Below are 20,729 nucleotides of genomic sequence, written 5' to 3'. Positions count from 1 at the left end.
GATTTATTTTAGCTTCTTACAGGATAGAAAATGCATAAAGACGGAACAGTAACAATGGCTCTTAGTTCTGTTTGTTGGTAATACCGTGTGTGTGTGTGTTTGTGTGTATCTAAACCAGACATGTAATTTCATTTGTCAGGGACATTCTAATGTTGCCATTTGCATGTCTGTCTGATTTTGTATGGATGCTATCTATCTCCGTTAACTTTGCTAAGACTATGAGATGCTCTTGACCTATAAGGGACAAAGATAGTGGAGATGAAAGGAATCAGAGCCTCGTGGCATCTGGGCCAAACTGGATGTATGTATTTCACCATGAAATACCACTTACAGTTTTGAAACTCTTCAGTGAACAGACATCACTCTGAGCTCTGAGACAATCAGGAAAGAAGAACAGTCTCCTTCTGCACCATTTTCTCAAGCTCTACAATAGTAGGAATCTTTATTTTTATTTATTTATTATTTTTTTAAAGATTTTACCTATTTATCTTAGAGAGCATGAGCAGGGGGAAGAGCAGAGGGAGAGGAGATAAACTCTAGCAGACTCCTAGCCAAGCACAAAGCCTGAATCCCCCGACTCTGAAGTCATGACCAGAGCCAAAACCAAGAGTCAGACACCCATCCAGCAGAGCCACCTAGGCTCCCCAAGTGTAGGAATTTTTGTTTTGTTTTGTTCATTCATCATTCTCAAGGACTTAGAGTGGTACCTGACACATAGTTGGTGGTCAATGAATGTGTTCCCTGAATGAATGCATTCTATATTAAAGAAATTGAACACTCTTTCTATAACGGTTACTTATGCAGCACTGTGGGAAGTATTTTCAGTGCTATAGTTTCTATAATAACTTTTATTTTTTTATTTTTTATTTTTTTTTTTTAAAGATTTTTTTTATTTATTATTTATTTGACAGAGAGAGAAATCACAAGTAGGCGGAGAGAGAGAGAGAAGCAGGCTCCCGCTGAGCAAAGAGCCCGATGCGGGGCTCGATCCCAGGACACTGAGATCATGACCTGAGCCGAAGGCAGCGGCTTAATCCACTGAGCCACCCAGGCGCCCCTCTATAATAACTTTTATAGCTAATGTATTCTGATTTGTATTGATAAAGATTTTTCAGCTAACCTCAAGGGTCTATGAATTTATTGGATATATAGAGTTTTTAAATGACAGAAATTAAAAATCTGCTTTACTGTTTGTATAATTAAGTTTTTAAAATATGAATAAGGAATACAAAGACATTGAATTTTTTTCAGCATAACTATTTCATGTTCAAAAAATAAAAATGAAAATTAATGGAAAACTCATTTGAAAAAGTTTGTATTCATCAATACATTACTAGGAAGATTATCACTCTACTCATGCAGTTACATTTAACATTTAAAAAAATATTAATTAGTCTATGTCAGAAGGGTTTTTGGAACTATAAACCCATTTATTCGTATCTTCAGGGCTGATTTGAAAACTGTAGTATGTGTGGTGCTGAGTAGAACTAAATAGGGCAACATATTTTCTCCCTAGATATATCACATTTGGGAGCTCAGACTAACCAAAGGGGTCCTCTTTGTTAACTTCTCTGACCCACCCCCTTCCATACAAGCCCTCTTTATAAAGGGCAAAACTGAAGTCCAGAGAGTACAGATGAATGGCCAAGAAAAAATGGTTACTGTTATGGTCTCATGCTTTCTAGTTTCTTTTACTTCATTATTGTGTTAAAGCTAAAAAAAAGTGAAGTGGATAGTCACATTACTGTAAATTTGAACTGTTTTACTGAAGACAGCTATTGATGCATTTTGTATAACTTTAAATAAATTGCGTAGTCCGTGTGTTGAAATACAATTTTACAAGCTCCCCCCACCAAATTTTGTGATACAATTGTTTTTTTCCTGGGTTATAATTGTAATGACTCAAGTTGTGCTCTATATTTTATTTCAGATTTGAACTTCTTATAAAGTATGTGCCATTTTTGTTATTCCTTAAAACTATCTGAGTTTTGCTTTTATTTTTGAGATAGGTGTAGATTACTTCGTAATATTTCTTTTTGCCAATTATATTAGACTGCTTGGGCAGCTGTAACAAAATAGTACGAGTTTGGAGACCGAGATGTCTCTTTCTCTTCCTCTTCTCATAAGGCCACCAGACCTGTTGGGTGAGGGCCACTTATGACCGATTTAACTCTATGTACCTCTTTAAGCCCCATCTCCAAATACAGTCACTTTGGGTGTTAGGGCTTCAACATAGGAACTTGGGTGGCGGCAAGTTCAATCCAGAGCTTTGACCAAGGCGATTATTATTTTTTTTAAATTTTTTTATTTACTTATTTGACAGACAGAGATCCCAAGTAGGCAGAGAGGCAGGCAGAGAGAGAGGAAGGGAAGTAGGCTCCCTGCTAAGCAAGAGAGCCCGATGCGGGGCTCAATCCCAGGACCCTGGGATCATGACCAGAGCCGAAGGCAGAGGCCCCAATCCACTGAGCCACCCAGGCGCCCCGAAGGTGATTATTTTTTAAAGCAAGATTTCTAGTAAGTTTTTTGTTTGTCTATCCTATTTGTAGTTCACTCGCCTTCTTTAAGCTGTAGGTTTATGTCTTTCTATGAACTTGGGAGCATTTCAGCAAATTTTTGTTCAAGTATTTTTCAGCACTGTATTCGTTCTCCTTTTTAGATTTCAGTGATAGGACTGTTAAACCATTTGGTTTTGCTTCACAGGTCCCTGAGATTTTGTCCATATTTTTTAAATCTTTTTTTTTTCTCTCTGTTGTGTAAGATTGAATACTTTTTCTGTCATTGATTTTTTTTTCTTCTTTTATTTCTTTACTTTTGAGTACATTTTATGTTTTAAGAATTGTAAATGGTCATTTGAGCTGCAGTCTTTGCCAGATAGTTTCAACACCTCTGTCATCTTACTACATCTTACTATTAGTGTAATTTTGTTATTGGTGTCCCTGGCTTTATTTTTAACCTGTTTGTATTTATATATGTAAAGTATTTTTCTTGTATGTAGCATGTAGTTGTATCTTGCTTTTATCTCCAAATCGAAAACTTCTGTGTTTTAGTTATGGTGTTTAATTCATGTATACCGCAAACACACAGATACATACATACATATATACATACATACATACATATTGGTTCTGGTACTGATTCCAGTACGAGGAGAGGGGCTTCCTACATAGCACCAGGCAATTATCAGAACACCAGCAGAGTGTCTGAGAATTCAGCTCAATTCTGATACTGTCTACTTGGTGATAGCATCTGATCTAGAGATTATGAGTTCAGTTCTTCCAGACTTCCCCCCTTACCGCCACCATTCCCTTCTGATGCCAGTCACAAACCTGGGCTGTTACCTGTGCTTCTGACCAACTGGCTGCAGATTGGAGGTTCTCATGACCCCTTCTTTGGACTTCAGATACCAGTCACAAGTGTAGGTTGTTACCTGTACTTTTGCCCTACCAGCTATAAATCAGGGGTTCTCACAATGCCTGCCCTACTTGGGTTTGATTAATCTGCTACAAATCTCAGAGAAATGTTTAACTTAGTAGATCACCAGTTTATTGTAAAAAGATACAATTTAGGGACAACCTGATAGTTGGAAATGTTGCATAAGGGCAGGGTATAGGGAAAGGGCATAGAGCCCCCATGTCCTCTGCAGGAGCACCACTTTACCTACATCCCTGCATGTTCACCAACCCCAAAGCCTTTCAAACTCTGTCCTTTGGGTTTTTATGGAGGCTTCATTACATAAGGTATGATTGGTTGATTAAATCATTAGCCATTGGCAATTGATAGATAGCCTTCACCCCCTTTACCGTAAAAGTTCCAACTCTGTAATCACATGGCCCCCCATCCTTAAGTCATTCATTAACGTAACCAACGACACCCTTACCACTCTCAGCTTAGGAAATTCCAAGGGTTTTGGGAACTGTGAGCGGCAAACTATGGATGAAAACCAAATATATATGAGAAATAGATTTTGGTCATCTGAATGACCAAATATACATTTCTTATAAATCATAAAATCGCACATACAAAGTTGTAAAAAAATGTTACAGAGACTCTCATGTACCCTTACCTACTGTCACCCAATGGTAACATCTTACAGAGCTCTAGTGAAATGTCACAATCAGGATGCTGACATTGATATAGTCAAGATCTAGAATATTTCCATCACCACAAGGATCCTTCAGTTGCCCTTTATAGCCATATTTACTTCCCTCCGTAACCACTGACAACCGTTAATCTATTCTTTTTTCTGTAGTTTTGTCAACTAAATAATGTTATATAAATGGAATCATATTTGTGAACTTTTGAGAGTGGCTTTTTAAATTATGTATAATTCTCTTGAGATTTCCTGCCTACTGCTGAATGGTGTTCCATGGTATCAATATAGCAGAGCGTTCAAGTATTCACGTCTTGAAAGACTTTGTTTGAACGAAGCTGCTGTAAACACCAATGTACAAGGCTTTTTTTTTTAAAATATTTTATTTGAGAGAGAGCCTACATGGGCAGGGAAAGGGGCAGAGGGGGAGGGAGAGGGGCAGGCAGAGTTCAATGGATGGCCTGATTCCCGGGCTCAATCCCATGATCCCGAGATCACGATTAGAGCCGAAATCAAGTGTCAAATGCCAACCAACTGAGCCACCCAGGCGTCCTCCAGGTACAAGTTTTTATATGAACATATGTTTTCACTTCTCTGGGATAAATGCCCAGAAGAACAATGGCTATTTTTTGTGGTATTTGCATGTTTAATTTTTAGAGAAACTTCCAGTGTTTTTCCACAGTAAATATGTTTATATTCCTGCAAGCAATATACACATGATCCAGATTCTCTGTATCCTCTGCCAGAATTTGGTGATGTTACTATTTTCTATTTTAGTCATTCTGATAGATGTGTAGTGGTATCGCATTATGGTTTAATTTCTATTTCCCTAATGGCTAATGATGTTGAACGTGTTTTCCTATGATTATTTGCCATCCGCATATCTTCTTATTCGAATGTCTTTACATGTCTTTTGCCCATTTTCTAATCAAATTTTTAGTGCTGTTGAATTTTCAGAATTTATATATATTCTAGATACTAGTCTTTAGTTGGATATGTCGTTTTCAGATATTTTCTCTCAGTCTGTAGCTTTTATTTTCATCCTCTTAATGGAGAAAAAGTTTTAAATTTTAGTTTGATTTACCATTTTTTTTCTTTTCTGCATCAGTCATATTTCAATTAATTAATTAATTAATTAATTTTAAAAGATTTTATTTATTTATTTGACAGACAGATCCCAGGTAGGCAGAGAGGCAGGCATAGAGAGAGAAGGGAGGAAGCAGTCTCCCCGCTAAGCAGAGAGCCCAATGTGGGGCTTGATCCCAGGACCCTGAGATCATGACCTGAGCTGAAGGCAGAGGCTTTAACCCACTGAGCCACCCAGGTGCCCCTGTGTCAGTCATATTTTAGACATCAAGTATAAGAACTCTTTACCTAATTCTAAAGATTTGTTTTTGTTTTTTTCTAGAAGTTTTACAGGTTTTTGTCTTGTTTTGTTGCTTATTGTCTGATGACGCCAGCACCATTTCCTGAAAATTCTTTCTCCAAAGTCAGTTTGGCCCATTGTGTGGATCTGTTTCTGAATTCTCAGTCTTGTTCCATTGATCAGTGTGTCTGTTTCCTCTGCCAACACCACACAGTTTTACTTACTGTAGCTATTTCATAGGTCTTGAAATCATATAAACTTCTTATTCCCACCTTAATCTTCTTTTATGCAGTTGTTTTAGGTATTCTAATTCTATTACCTCTCCATATAAATTTTAGAATAGTTTCTCTGTATCTACAAAGTAGTTGCTGGGGTTTTGATAGAAATTGAATTAAAACTGTATATCAGTTTGGGGAAGAGTTGACAACTTTCCTATATTGAGTCTTCTAATCCATAAACACAGTATATCTCTGTTCATTTAGATCTTCTGTATTTCTTTCATCAGTGTTTTAGTTTTAGCATTCGAGTCTTGTTAGATTTGCACTGTAAATAATAATTTTCATGTCCTTTCGTTGATTGATATATAGACAAATGCAGTTAAGTTTTTTGTGTTTATTTTGTGCCTTTTACTTTGCTGAACTTACTTATTTTAGGAGTTTTTTGTTGATTAACCAAGGAGATGAAAGATACCTACCCTGAAAATTGTAAAACACTGCTGAAAGAAATCAAAGCAGATATAGGTAAATGTAAAGGCATCCTATGTTCGTGTATTAGAAGACTGTTTTTTTAATTTTTATTTTTTAAAGATTTTTATTTATTTATTTGACAGAGAGAGAGAGAGCTAGAGATCACAAATAGACAGAGAGGCAGGCAGAGAGAAAGGGGGAAATAGGCTCCCGGCTGAGCAGAGAGCCCAATGCAGGGCTGGATCCCAGGACCTGACCTGAGCTGAAGACAGGCTTAACCCACTGAGCCACCCAGGTGCCCCTGGAAAATTTACTATTGTTAAAAGGTCAGCAGTAACCAAAGTAAAACATCCATCCTAAAATTCATATGGAATCTCAGGGGACCCAAAATAGCAAAATGATATTATGAAAAAAGGACAGGGTTAGAAGCCTCATACTTCCTGATTTCAGAAGCTACAGTAATCAAAACAGCATGGTATTGGCATAAAGATAGACATTTAGAGGAGAAGGGAGTTGGGGGAAATTGGAAGGGGGGGTGAACCAACCATGAGAGACTATGGACTCTAAAAAACAGTCTGAGAGGTTTGAAGAGGCGGGGGGTGGGAGGTTGGGGGAACCAGGTGGTGGATATTAGAGAGGGCATGGATTGCATGGAGCACTGGGTGTGGTACAAAAATAATGAATACTGTTATGCTGGAAATAAATAAAAAATAAATTAATTAATTAAAAAAAAGATAGACATTTAGACCAGTGATATAGAGTAGGAAGCCTAGAAATAAACCCTCACATAGATCTCAAATAATTTTCGAGTGCTAAATGATTTAGGAGTGCTAAGAGGATCAGTAGGGAAAGGGTAGTCTTTTCAACAAATGGTGCTGGGAAAAACTAAATACCCACATGCTAAAGAATGAAGTGGGTTTCTTACACTGCATACAAAAGTTAACTCAAAATATGTCAAAGTCCTAACTAAACATGAACTATGTAAAAACTCTTGGAAGAAGAAAATACAGGAGGAAAATCTTCATGACATTGGATTGGCAAGGATTTATTGACACTAGAAGCACAGGCAGCAACATAAAAATAAATACACTGGACTATATCAACATTAAAAACTGCATCAACAGAATGAAAAGACAGTCTTTGGACTGGAGAAAGCATTTGCAAATCGTATATCTGATGAGGGGTTAATATTCAGAATATATATAGAACTCCCTACAACTCAACAACAGCAAATAACTTAATGTTCCATTTATTTAGGTCTTTGATTTCTTTCAAAAATACTTTGTAGTTTCAGAGTATGAACTTTGCATTTATCCTGTTAGTGTTATTCCTAAATATATTACCTTTTTTGACAGTATTGTAAAAGAGTTTTCCAAATTTTGTTTTTGGATTGTTCATTTACCATATATAGAAATGCAAGTTATTTTTGTATATTATTTTCATCCTCAGGATTTTCTGTATACAAGATCATGTCATTAGGGGACAAAGTTACTTTTACTTCTTCCTTTCCAAGCTGGATGTCTTTTTTCTTTCTTTCTCTTTCCAAATTATCCTGCCTAGAGTTCTCACTACAATGTTGAATAGAAGATGAAAGAGTGAACAGCTTCACTCATTTGTGGAGCATAACAAATAGCATGGAGGACATGGGGAGTTAGAGAGGAGAAGGGAGTTGGGGGAAATTGGAAGGGGAGGTGAACCATGAGAGACTATGGACTCTGAAAAACAATCTGAGGGTTTTGAAGGGGCGGGGGGTGGGAGGTCAGGGTACCAGGTGGTGGGTATTATAGAGGGCACGGATTGCATGGAGCACTGGGTGTGGTGCAAAAATAATGAATACTGTTATGCTGAAAAAAAAATTTAAAAAAATTCTTTTTTTTTTTTTTTAAGATTTTATTTATTTATCAGAGAGAGAGAGGGGGAGAGAGCAAGCACAGGCAGACAGAATGGCAGGCAGAGGCAGAGGGAGAAGCAGGCTCCCTGCCGAGCAAGGAGCCCAATGCGGGACTCGATCCCAGGACGCTGGGATCATGACCTGAGCCGAAGGCAGCTGCTTAACCAACTGTGCCACCCAGGCGTCCCTAAAAAAAAATTCTTAAAAAAAAAAAAAGAGTGAACAGTTTGTCCTGTTCCTAGTCTTAGTGTAAAACCATTCTTTGATCATTAAGTGTGATATTAACTACTGTGGATTTATTATAGATACACTTAATCAGGTACACTCCCCTTTTGTTGAGTGTTTTTATCAGGACAGGTGTTAGATTTTGTCAAATGTTTATAGTGTATTTTACGCAGTTTTTGATCATATGTCTTATGTTGAGATTTAGCTATTTCAGTGTTGCATTCCTAGTATAAATGCTACCTAGTCATAGTGTATATCCTTTTTATCTTTTGCTGGATTTGGTTTGCTAGTATTTTGTTGAGAATTCTTGAGTCTGTATTCATAAGGAATATTGGTGTGCAATTTTCTATTCTTGTGATATCTTTGATCTTTAAAAAAAAAAGATTTATTTATTTATTTGAGAGAAAGAGAGAATGAGCAGGGGAGAGGGGGAGAGGGAGAGAGTGCAGAGCCCAATGCAGGGCCTGATTCCAGGGCCCCGGGATAATGACCTTCACTGAAATCAAGAGTTGGCCACTCAACTGCCTGAACCATCCAGGTGCCCTTATTTGTGGGAAGTTTTTAGAAAACTAATTTAATCTGGTTTATTCGGATTTTTAAAATTTCTTTTATTTCTTTTTTTTTAAATTAATTTATTTATTTTCAGAAAAACAGTATTCATTATTTTTTCACCACACCCAGTGCTCCATGCAATCCGTATCCTCTATAATACCCACCACCTGGTACCCCAACCTCCCACCCTGCCGCCACTTCAAACCCCTCAGATTGTTTTTCAGAGTCCATAGTCTCTCGTGATTCACCTCCCCTTCCAATTTACCCCAACTCCCTTCTCCTCTCTAACACCCCTTATCCTCCATGATATTTGTTATGCTTCACAAATAAGTGAAACCATATGATAATTGACTCTCTCTGCTTGACTTTAACTAGGCCCCATGCCCATTGTGAGGCTTGAGCTCATGACCCTAAGAGCAAGAGTCACACACTATACCAGGTGAGCCAGCCAGGCACCCCCAGATTTTTAATTTCTTCTTAAGTCACTTTTGGTAGTTTGTGTCTATCTCTGCAGGAATTTCCTCTTTTTTTTTTTTTTTTTAAGATTTTACTAATTTATTTGAAAGAGAGAGAGACAGAGCACAGATAAGTAGACTCCCTGCTGAGCTGGGATCCCGATGTGAGACTCGATCCCTGGACCTGGAGATCTTGACCTGAGCCAAAGGCAGATGCTTAATGGTCTGAGCCACCCAGGTGGCCCTAGGAATTTCCTCTTTTACTTTTCTATTTTTTTGATATAAAATTATTCACAGTATTCTTTTATAATCCTTTATATTTCTGTAAGGTTGGTAGGACATGCTCTTTTATTCTTAATTTTAATAATTTGAGTTATATTTCATTTTTTACTTAGTGAAGCTACATAAATTTTTTGACTTAAAAAAAAATCTTGTTTCAAAGAGCCAACTTTTTGTTTTGTTGCTTTTTCTCCATCAATCTTCTAGTCCTTATTAACATCTCCTTGTAATCTTTCCCTTTGTTATCTAATTTAGGTGTGCTTTGCTCTTTTCTTTCGAGTGTCTTATTGTGGAAGTAATTTATTTGAGCTTATTCTTTATATTTATCAGCACTTAACAGCTGTAACTATTTCTCTAAGCACTGTCTTAGCTGCATTGGAGAAGTTTGCTATTTTGTGTTTTCATTTTTATTAATTTCACATTTTCTAATTTTCCCTGTGAATTCTTTGACCCAATTGGTTGTTTCTGATTTTATTGTTTAATTTCCATGTATCTGTGAATCTCTTACTTTTCTGTTCTTGATACCTAATTTAACTTTGTTGTGAGAAATCATACTTTGTATTATTTCAATTCTTTTGAATTTATTTAGGCTTGTTTTATGGTCTACCTTGTAGTCTGTTATGGAGAATGTTTTATGTACACTTGAGAAGAATGTGTATTCTGTTGTTGGGTTTAGTGTCCTGTAGAGGTCTGTTAGGTCTATCTGGTTTATAGCACTGTTTAGTTCTTTTTTGTTAGTTGTATTCTACCTAGTTGTTCTGTCCACTGTTGAATATATGGTATTGAGGTCTGCCAATATTGTTGAATTATCTGGTGTTCACTCAGTTCTGTCAGTTTTTGCTCTCTTATGAGCAATTTTTGGGTCTCTTATGAGGTACATATATGTTTATAATTGTTACATTTTCATGATGGATTGACTGTCTTATAATGAACATCCCTCTTTATCTCTAGTATAATTTTCTTAATTTTGTTTTGTCTGATACTGGTATAGTCTTTTCAACTTTCTTATGGTTATTGTTTTTTGCAATTTTATCTTTTTCCTTCTTTTAATTTTAATCCTATTCGTAATTTTCAGTGTAAAGTGTGTTTTCTCTAGACCGTGTGCCCTTGCATTTTGCATTTTTGTCTACTTTGATAAACTCATTTTGATTGGATTGTTAATACTTATTGCTATTAATATGGTTGATTTGTTAGTCATTTCACTTTTTGTTTTTTATATATCTTACGTCTTTTTTCTCTATTTCTCCTTTACTACTTTGTGTTGCATTAAGTGATTAAAGTTATCAACATCGTGTCGGCTCCAGGGTTTAATGTATACATTCTTTTAACACACTCTAACTTCATCATATTAATTAAATTCCATAAGATATAAAATCATGCTTCCTGTATACCTCTATTTCTTCTTTCCCTTTCTTGCTTATTGTTATACATTACACTATGTATGTTCCAAACCTAATAATACATTGTTGCAGTTATTAATTTGTCATTTAAATAAGTAAAAAAAGAGCATTTACAGAGTTTGTTCTTTCAAAATTATTTAACATTTCTCATTCTTATTTATTCCTGTGGATTTGTGTTGCCATCTGGTAATGCTTCCTTTGCCAATACAGTTTTGTACCCACTCATCTCTTTTGTTTGTTATTATCAAGTATGTTAACATTTCTTTTTGTTATAGGTCCAAAAATACAATATATACATGTTTTTGTATAATTCCTTTTACAATCACTTAAGAGATAAAAGGACAAGAAATATATATGTGTATACTGTCTTTTATTTTCATGTAATTAGTTTTTCTGGCATTCTTTTTTTTTTTTTTTCACATAGTTTCTAATTATTGCTTGGTGTTACTTGTTCTCAGCCTGAAGAACTTCTCTCTAATATTACTTTTAACGTGTGTCTACTACTGTTGCATTCTCTCGGTTTTTGTCATTCTTGATAATTTCTTGATATCTTTATTTCACCTTCATTATTGAAGATAGGTTTGCTGGAATAATATTCTTTTTTTTTTTTAAAGATTTTATTTATTTATTTGACAGACAGAGATCACAAGTAGGCAGACAGGCAGGCAGAGAGAGAGGAGGAAGCAGGCTCCCTGCCGAGCAGAGAGCCCGATGCGGGGCTCGATCCCAGGACCCCGGGATCATGACCCGAGCTGAAGGCAGAGGCTTTAACCCACTGAGCCACCCAGGCACCCCTGGAATAATATTCTTGATTAAAATTCTTTTTCTTTCAGTTCTCTATAAATGTGTCACCCTCCCTCCTCCCCCAGTCTTGTGTCCTCCATGGTTTCAAATGATGAGAAATCAGCTATTAATTGGAGGGGGGGTGGTTGCTGTATATAATTAGTTATTTTTCCCTTGCTGATTTCAAAGCTTTCTCTTTGTCTTTCAGCATGTTAATTTGTTGTGTTTGGATGTGGGTCCCTTTGCTTTTATCCTGCTACAATTTAATTTAGCTTCTTGGTGTGGAGAATGATGTTTTTACTAAATTTTAGGAGTATGCAGCCATTATTTCTTTGAATTTTTTTCTCCTCCTCTCTCTTCTTTCTCCCTTGTACATTATGGATATATTGGTGTACTTAATCATGTTCCCTGTTTCTCTAAGGCTGAATTTAGTTTTCTTTATTCTTTTTGATCTCTATTCTTCAGATTGCATAATCTGAGGATTCATCTTCATGTTTACAGATTCTTTCCTCTGCCAGGTCAGATCTGCTGTTGAATGACTGTGATGAACTTTTCATTTCAGTTATTGTACTTTTCAGTTCTGCATTTTCCATGTTCACTTTTTATCATTTCTATTCCTTTATTGCTTTCATCAGTTGGATAAGATACTGGCACCATATCTTCCTTTGTCTCTAAGTATGGTTTCATTTAGTTCTATGAACATATTTATCATAGTTACTTTGAAGCCTTTGTATACTAAAGACAGTTTGTGGGCTCTCTGTAGGGCCTTTTCTGTTACTTCCCTTTTTTCCCATTTGGGTCATGCTTTCCTCTTTCTCTGCATATCTTGTAATTTCTGTACTCAATGCTGTATATTTTAGATAATACTTTTTAGCATCTTTGAATTAAAATTCTTTTACCTCCCTCCACCTCCTGTGGGTTGTTCTTTGTTTAGTAACTTGGCTGGTTTTTACAGCAAAATCTGTTTTCCTCACAATATGTAGTCTTTGATTTTGCTTCTCAGAGGGGTAAGCCTTGGGTGTGTGCTTTCTCAAGTTGGCATGACTGTTGGGAGCAGTGGTTTTTGACTGATTGTCTCCCTGACCTCTTATGTTTTCTTGTCTCTGTTGATTTCACACTCAATTTTTAGTTCCGTTAACTGCTGGCTGATGGCACTGCTATTTTGGACAATGCCCTGGGGGCATTCTTCATGTCCGATCTATGTAAATGCAGATTCTTTTGCTACAGCTGTTTTTGACAGCAGTATTTGAGGTTTCTTCCTGGAGTACCTTCTTAGTTGTCTCTATCCCTGGTTTTCTGTGGTATACTTTTATGGTTTTTCTTGTTGCTCTCTTAGAGCTAGCAGCCACCTAAAATGCCATCATTTTTGCCAGTAGCATTAGGCTGGAATTTCTACTTTTTCTATTCCAGTTAATGTTTGTTTCCTTGGAGATAGCTTATGAGCTCTCTGTTATTTTGGCCTGCCTTTCCACCTTTTCGAAGTCTAAGCTTGTAGACCACATCTTTTGGAGTGACAAACCTGCTTTATGTAGGACAGTAGCCTGTGTCTCTCTTGGCTTGCCTTTCTTGGTGTGCAGCTTCCACCTATCAGTACTTGCAACTACCACCTATCAGTCCTGGGCTGCATTATACCCAGTTCGACATGCAAAGTAGAAGCTTCTTCTCTGGTAGTGGCCACTGTGTGGAAAGGAGCCCAGACCTACTTCTAAATCACTTTTGCTTGGAACATGACTTCCGGAACATAGAGTTGGTAGAGTAGAATGTGTCATGCTTGGAGTCTGCCCCTCTCGAGATGCTTTTCTGTTCTTTGGGAGCTGGGTGGAAAGGTCGGTATTTTTTCTTGGCTGCACCCTTCCAGAGTGGAGCTTCTAGCCTGAAGATGGACTGGGTTATGCTTCAAATACCACAGATTCCTACTGTTCATACCAAAGTGTACTCAGCTTTCTTGAATAAATTTTTCTCTATTTGCCACATGCCCTTAGGATAGTTTCTGACATCTTAGGAAGTAAGGGTGCCATTTTACTTTTTATTTTCTGTTTGTTCTCTTCTCTCTCTCCCCATCTCTCTTTCTTCCTTCTCTATTTCTTACCATCATGTAGGCTACTTGAACCCTTTTAAGAATTTCTTTTTGTTTTATGTGTGGTGTTGATGAGTGTATCTCTTTATCTCTTTTAGTGTTTATCTTTAGAAGTTTGATATATTTCTTGTATCTTAATGTCTCTTTAACTTTGGGAACATTTTGAAGACAATTATAATAATACTTTGATTCATTTTCTGCTCATTTTAATATGTATGCCACTCTTAACTATTGCCACTCTTGACTATTCTCCATTTAGATTATATGTTTTATTCCATTTTTGCATATCTGATATAAATCATTTCCACTGAATACCAAAGTGCATTGTTTGACTCAGAGTAAAGCATGCCTGTGATTGAGTTGCTAAGTTAACTAGTCAGTTTTAGTGGAATACAATTCTTTCTTTAAAAGATTTTATTTATTTATTTGACGGACAAGTAGACAGAGAGGCAGGCAGAGACAGAGAGAGGAGGAAGCAGGCTCCCCACTGAGCAGAGAGCCCAATGCGGGGCTCGATCCCAAGACCCTGGGATCATGACCTGAGCCGAAGGCAGAGGCTTTAACCCGCTGAGCCACCCAGGTGCCCCGGAGTACAATTTTTACTTGAAAGAATTACTGGCAGTCAAACTCTAGCTTATTCTGACTTGAATATTTGGTAGACATTTTCTCTAAATTGAATGAATGAGCCAATCTTTAAAGTAGCAGTTTTTGTTGCCAAAAAAATTTTTGAAGTCTCTAAGCAAAAATTAGGATTTTGGAAAACTTTTATCCACCACTGTGAGCTTGATAACTTTTCTTTTTCTTTTTTCTTTTGATAGCTTTCCTATAATTATGGTCATATTAACAAGTGTGATTTTTTTCATTTTGCATTATGAAATGTGTCAGTCTTGGACGATTTGCATAACCCAGTGAACCAGTAATTTCTAAATGACCAATTTAGTGTGATATTATAAAGTCATACATGATTAAGAAGAGATCAATTCAAAGTAGAAGATGGACCAGTTGATTTTAATGGAGTATTAAAAATTTATTAATACCATTTCAGAGTGTACATCACCCCTAATTACTTGTTGAGTTTTTGTGTAGTAAAAAGAATATCCAGTTATCTCAAATGGCTGTTAAATACACACTCCGTTTATAAATACATAACTGTAGAAGGCCAAATTTTCTTCATTTATTTCAGTCAGAACAACAGAGGAGATTGAATGTACAAACAGATATGAGAATTCAGCGATGTTCTGTTAACTAAACAATAACAAGATTTACAAAAATATAAAACTATGTTACTCTGCTCACTTAATTTTTTTCAGAAAAATCATTGTTTTTCATAGAAATGTTATTTATATTAACTGGGTTTATTCTAATTGAATTAAGAGATTCATATTTTAAAAATTGTTTTAATTTCTAATATGGCAAATATCAATTATATATAATCCACGTAAATAGGAGGTTTGAGGAGTCCTCAGTAATATACTTGTAAAGGTGTCCTGAAACAAAAAGTTGGAGACCTCTGTGTATATTTTTTTTCCTCATGGTTTCAAGGTGACTGCTGTACCTCCTGGCATGACATCTATATTCCAGGGTGACTCAGGAAAGAAGAAATGCTGGAGAAAGGAGCAGTGGCTGTAGCAGAATGTTCTTCCAGAAAACTTCAAGTTTAATGTGTTTGGCGAGAACTTTCTTACATATTTACTTACAATTGCAAAATAGAGTGAGAAAGTGAGAACTTTTACTTGGGCCCATTGCTGCTCAGAACAAATTTGTTGTATGTAGGGATGGAGATTGGGTAGATAGCATATCTGGTACACAGATTTTTGTTTGTTTGTTTGGTTTGGTTTTTTGCTTGTTTGCTTATTTTTTGGTTTTTGGGGTGTGTGTGTGTGTTTGTGTGTGTATGTGTGTGTGTTTAAATGACTGTTCCTGGGGCGCCTGGGTGGCTCAGTGGGTTAAAGCCTCTGCCTTCGGCTCAGGTCATGATCCCAGGGTCCTGGGATCAAGCCCCCATCGGGGTCTCTGCTCAGGAGGGGGCCTGCTTCCCCACACCACCTCTGTCAAATAAATAAATAAAACCTTTAAAAAAAAAAAAAGACTGTTCCTGGTCAGAGTTTCAGGGAGACTCCCACGTGAAGTTTTATTGTTTGACTCCTTTATACAAAATCCTCAAAACTTGCTTGGGCATCTCACCTCATTGTCTTCTCTTTAATTCTTGGCTTCTACTTCCCAGGGCGTGTTTGGTCTCTGTGCGCTCTGCATCTCAGTTCTACCCTCAAGGTACATTCTGTTGGAGCCACACATGGACTTGCAAAACACCACTGACTGGACTGAGTAAATTGTGAAATGTCCCTTATTCTTCAACAGAGCTTCTCTTTATCTTTGTGATTTGGTAACTTCTTAACATTAATAAGACTTTTCTTTCTCACACCCTCAGACTCAGTCTTTCCCAGTGTATGTATCAGTCTGTTTCCTGATTGATTTATTTGTATTAACTCGGTTGTGAGCTCACTACCATCTTTTATGCAGAAATTTACTTTTACAGTAGTCATGACTTGCTATTTAAAATATGAGTCATATTCAGTTATACCTCAATTGGAAAAATGAATCATAGCCTTTATGGATTATTCTCGCCCAGGATTTGGAATGAAACTTGCATCTTAAAGTATAGTCTGGGGACCAGCAGCACGGGAGTCACCTAGGTGCTTAACAGAAATGCAGAATCTCAACCCACCTCAGACCTAACAAATCATAGTCTACATTTTATGAAGGTCCTTAAATGATTGAAATGCACAAAGTTTCAGAAGCACTGGTCTGAGGGAGACAACAAATGAGAAGAGGGCATGGAACTGTGTTCTGAGGAGCTCCTCTTTTTAAAAATGTAGACAGAAGCCCACCAAAGACACATGGAGGTGAGAGCAAGCGAGGGGAGTTTGTGCTATCAGAGTGGGCATCTCCTGGTACCTTCTCCAATAAGAGAAAGTAACAGCTTTTGCTACCAGCAGTGAGGCTTTTATCTCACCCAGGATAATAAGATGGTGGACTCAGTAAGCAGTGACTAAGTATATTAAAGATTTATGAAAATGATTTGCTAAGGTTTGTATCACTTGGGCATTGGAACTTAATTTTGGCTTGAACTGGAATGGAACTCTTTTTCTCTTCAGAATGCCTAATTCCAGTTCTCGACCTTGATCTTTGGTAACCTGTCCTTTTCATTCCGAAACATGCGAGTTTTACTGTAGGAAAGAATGGTGTCACCCACTGTATCCTGATATAATTCACGTTTGTGCTTTTTTAATGTTTAAAAAATTTTTTTTATTTATTTGATTCCCTGGTTATATATTTCTCATTGAAACACTATTTCAAAGAAGTTCTGTGGTTAACATCGTCATTAGAACAAGCTGAGAAGTGAGATTTATTTTTGCCCATGTTTTGTGCCTAATACGTTTGCTTGCATGTGTTAGTCAAATAGTAAATACGTATGGAATGAGTGAGTCACTGGTTTGAATGAATCCTGGGATTTGCTTCCTGAAAAATAGGTCTGGTTATGGTTCTGAACTTCTTAGATTTTTTTCAGTAAGTCCAAATAAATGTACTAGTATTGGAGGGGAAAAAAATGGTCTTTTGGAACTGAATTATTAATTTCCTGCCAAGTGGAAGAAACAATTCTAAATGTTGACAGGTTTCAGGCTTTAAAGCATCTGTATGTTCTGGGGCTAGATAATTTGTTTGATTTTTACCAAAGTAAAATACTGACTTATTCTAAGAAGGAAAACAGGATACAGGCATCATTAAATTTATTTCTCAAGTTCATAAGGTAAAGAGCATCTCAGTCTGGTTTTATAATGTTACCTAGCTTAACACCTAGACCTCTCCCCACCCCAGTAACCCTTCTCTGTGGAATAATAAATGTCAAAAAAAAGTCAAGGATAGAAATTACTGCTTCTTTTGTACCTCAGAACTTATTTGTACATTTCCAGGTGGTGTTAAACTGGCTGTTTCCTTTAAGGTAGTGGGTAAATGTCATAGTGGTTATAATGATTTTCTGTACAGATATTCCAGGGCATATGGAACCTTTGCTTTTTAATTTAGTAAGCTAACTTAAAATTTAGTAGTAAATTGCTGGTAAATGAACCTTAAAGCTTGGATTCACAGCAGTGCCCTGTGTTTGTCCATAGTACATTCTTGACTCATGAACGACACTTGACTGGTTACAGATTTACCTGTGCTTTGGACAGAGAGACTCTCTACTCCCAATGAGTGAATGCATGAATAAGATGAATGAATGAAATTTGATTCTTCTTGTCTTTTAGAAATAGTCTTTGCTGACATTGTTAATACTTAGAGCATACTTTATAATTTTGTTCTTTTCCTAAAGCTAATTGACTAGCTTAAAACTAAGAAACATTCCAATGATGGAAAAACATTTAATAGCAGTGTGTATATTGTATTATACTTAAAAGAGATTTGAACTTCTGTTTTCACTCAGATTTATAAAATAAGAGAATATAATGAAAATACTCAAAAGAATTGTACAGACACATTGCTGTAAAGACAATATTGTTGAAACAAGTGCCAGCTGGCAGGCCACTTGGGAGCTCTTGAAATGTTTCTTTACTAACATTTTAGGAGTGTTGAGTATTCAAAAGCCAACTGTACCAAAGTCAAGGCAGTATGTCATTTAGTGGGTTTTGGGGAAGGGGAAAGTTAAAATTTTCTTGATTGCTGGTTCTCTTTAAGGAGAAGCTTGGTGGAATGGAATCAACTCTTCTCCAAGCAGTTTTAAAATGATCCAGTAGCTCCTTTGTACTTTTGACCAAAGGAATTTTACCTGCTAATTACATCTCAACCTTCTCTGGTCTTCCCCATGATTATTGCAAAGCATGTGAAATGAAAAGAGAATATGACAATCTTAAAAATACATGATTTTTCCATAGGTAATAGTTTCTGTTTTTGTTTTTTTACTCATTTGGGTTTAGAGTAAGAATATTAGATTCAGGGAGAGTTACTTTCTTATTTTTAGAAAATCAGATTTACAAGTTTGAACATTCATTTTTTTTTTTTAAGAAAGTTATAGTGTGGAAGATTCTTGTATTATTTGCTGGTGCTGCCATCACAAAATAATGAGGCAATGGGTACTTAGGCAACAGGAAATAATTTTCTCACAGTTCTAGAGGCTAGAATTCTAAGATTAAGATGTCAGCAGGTTTGGTTTCATTTGAGGACTCTTTCTTTGGCTCCTAGATAGCTTCCCTTGACTTCTTCCTGTGTCTTCACATGATATTATTCCCTCTGTGTGTGCCTATGTCTTAAGTTCATCTTCTTATAAGAACACTATTCATATTGGGTCAAGTCCCACCCCAACGACTTCATTTAAACATAATGACCTTTTTATAGACCCTGTCTCCAAATATCGTCACATTCTGAATACTAGGGGCTAGAACTTAACATACAAATTTGGGAGGACACAATGCAGTCCATAGCAATTATGTATCAGGGAGGTCACTTTCAAAGTAGAAAGATGATAAGATAGGAAGTTATTCAAGAATTTCAAGTGAAAAATGAAGAGAACCTAAATCTAAGGCATTGATAGTAGAACTATAAATGAGATTGGAGATTAGCATGATAAATGGTTCTTCACCCCCCTACTTTCAATCTGTAGGTGTCTTTGGGTCTAGAAAGAGTCACTTGTAAGCAGCATATCCATGGGTCTTATTATTTTTATCCATTTGGTTACCATGTGTCTTTTGATTGGCATATTTAGTTCATTGACATTCAATGTATTTATTGATAGATATGAATTTAGTGCTAATGTATAATCTGTAAAGTCACTGTTTCTGTAGAGTGTCTCCATTCCTTTCTATGTTACTTTTGGTCTGTCTTTCCTGCTCAGAGGGTCTCTTTTAATATTTCTTGCAGAGCTGGTTTAGTGTTCATGAACTCCTTCAGTTTTTGCTTGTTTTGAAAACTCTTTATCTCTCCTTCTAGTCTGAAAGACAGGGTTGCTGGCTAAAGTATTCTTGGTTGTGTATTTTTCCCATTTAATATGTTGAATATATCATGCCACTTTCTTCTGGGCTGTCAAACTTCTGTGGACAGATATGCTGCTAACCTTATATATCTGCCCTTTTTGATTAAGGACTTTTTGTTCCAAGCTGCTTTCAAATTTCTCTTTACTTTTGTTATTTTGCAAGTTTCACTCTGATCTGTCTTGGTTGTTGAACTGTTTTCGTTGAATTTGAGAGGAGTTCTCGCTGCCTTTTAGATTTGAATCCTTGTTTCCTTCCCCATATTAGGGAAGTTCTCCACTATAATTTGTTCAAATAAACCTGCTGCCCTGTTTTCTCATTCCTCTTCTAGGACACCTATGATAAGGATATTGTTGTGCTTTATGGAATCACTGAGTTCCCTGAGTCTTATTTGTGACCTAATTGTTTTCTCCCCTCTTCTTTTCAGTTTCATTGTTTTCCATAATTTTATCTTCTATATCACCTATTTATTCCTCTGCTTCTTCCTTATTGTGATTACATCCAGTTGGTTTTGCATCTCAGTTACAGCATTTTTTATTTCGGCCTAACTAGTTTTTAGGTCTTTTATCTCTGCAGAATCAGGGTTTCTCTGGTATCTTCAGTGCTTTTTTCAAGCCCAGCTAGTAGTCATGACTGTTGTTCTAAATTCTTGTTCAGACATACTGCTTAGGTATCTGTTTTGAACAAATCCCTGGCTGTGATTTCTTCTTGATCTTTCTTTTGGGGAAAATTTCTGTTTTGTCATTTTGTCCAGATTTCTTCTGCATGTTATAAAATCTTGTTCTGTTTTCTGCTTCTGAGAGTAATGCTATATTAAGAAGCGGGTCATACACTGTCCATGGCCTGGTGCTTCAGGAAGTTTCTGGTGTATGCTGTGTGCACTCCACTGTGGTGTTTTGGCT

General features: G+C 36.5%; 1 protein-coding gene across 7 annotated transcripts in view; it reads left to right on the top strand.

The window, feature by feature from the left end:
• The window catches only part of MARCHF8 (membrane associated ring-CH-type finger 8), a 129,591-nt gene that overhangs the window by 83,838 nt on the left and 25,024 nt on the right, over nucleotides 1-20,729 (top strand). The window lies entirely within an intron of this gene.

This window comes from Mustela putorius, unplaced genomic scaffold (genome assembly GCF_011764305.1).
Source record: "Mustela putorius furo isolate JIRA1106 unplaced genomic scaffold, ASM1176430v1.1 tig00003909_pilon_pilon_pilon, whole genome shotgun sequence".
In the NCBI taxonomy this organism is placed as follows: Eukaryota; Metazoa; Chordata; class Mammalia; order Carnivora; family Mustelidae; genus Mustela; species Mustela putorius.
The sequence above is the reverse complement of the archived record's forward strand: the minus strand, read 5'-3'. Positions and strand labels throughout refer to the sequence as shown.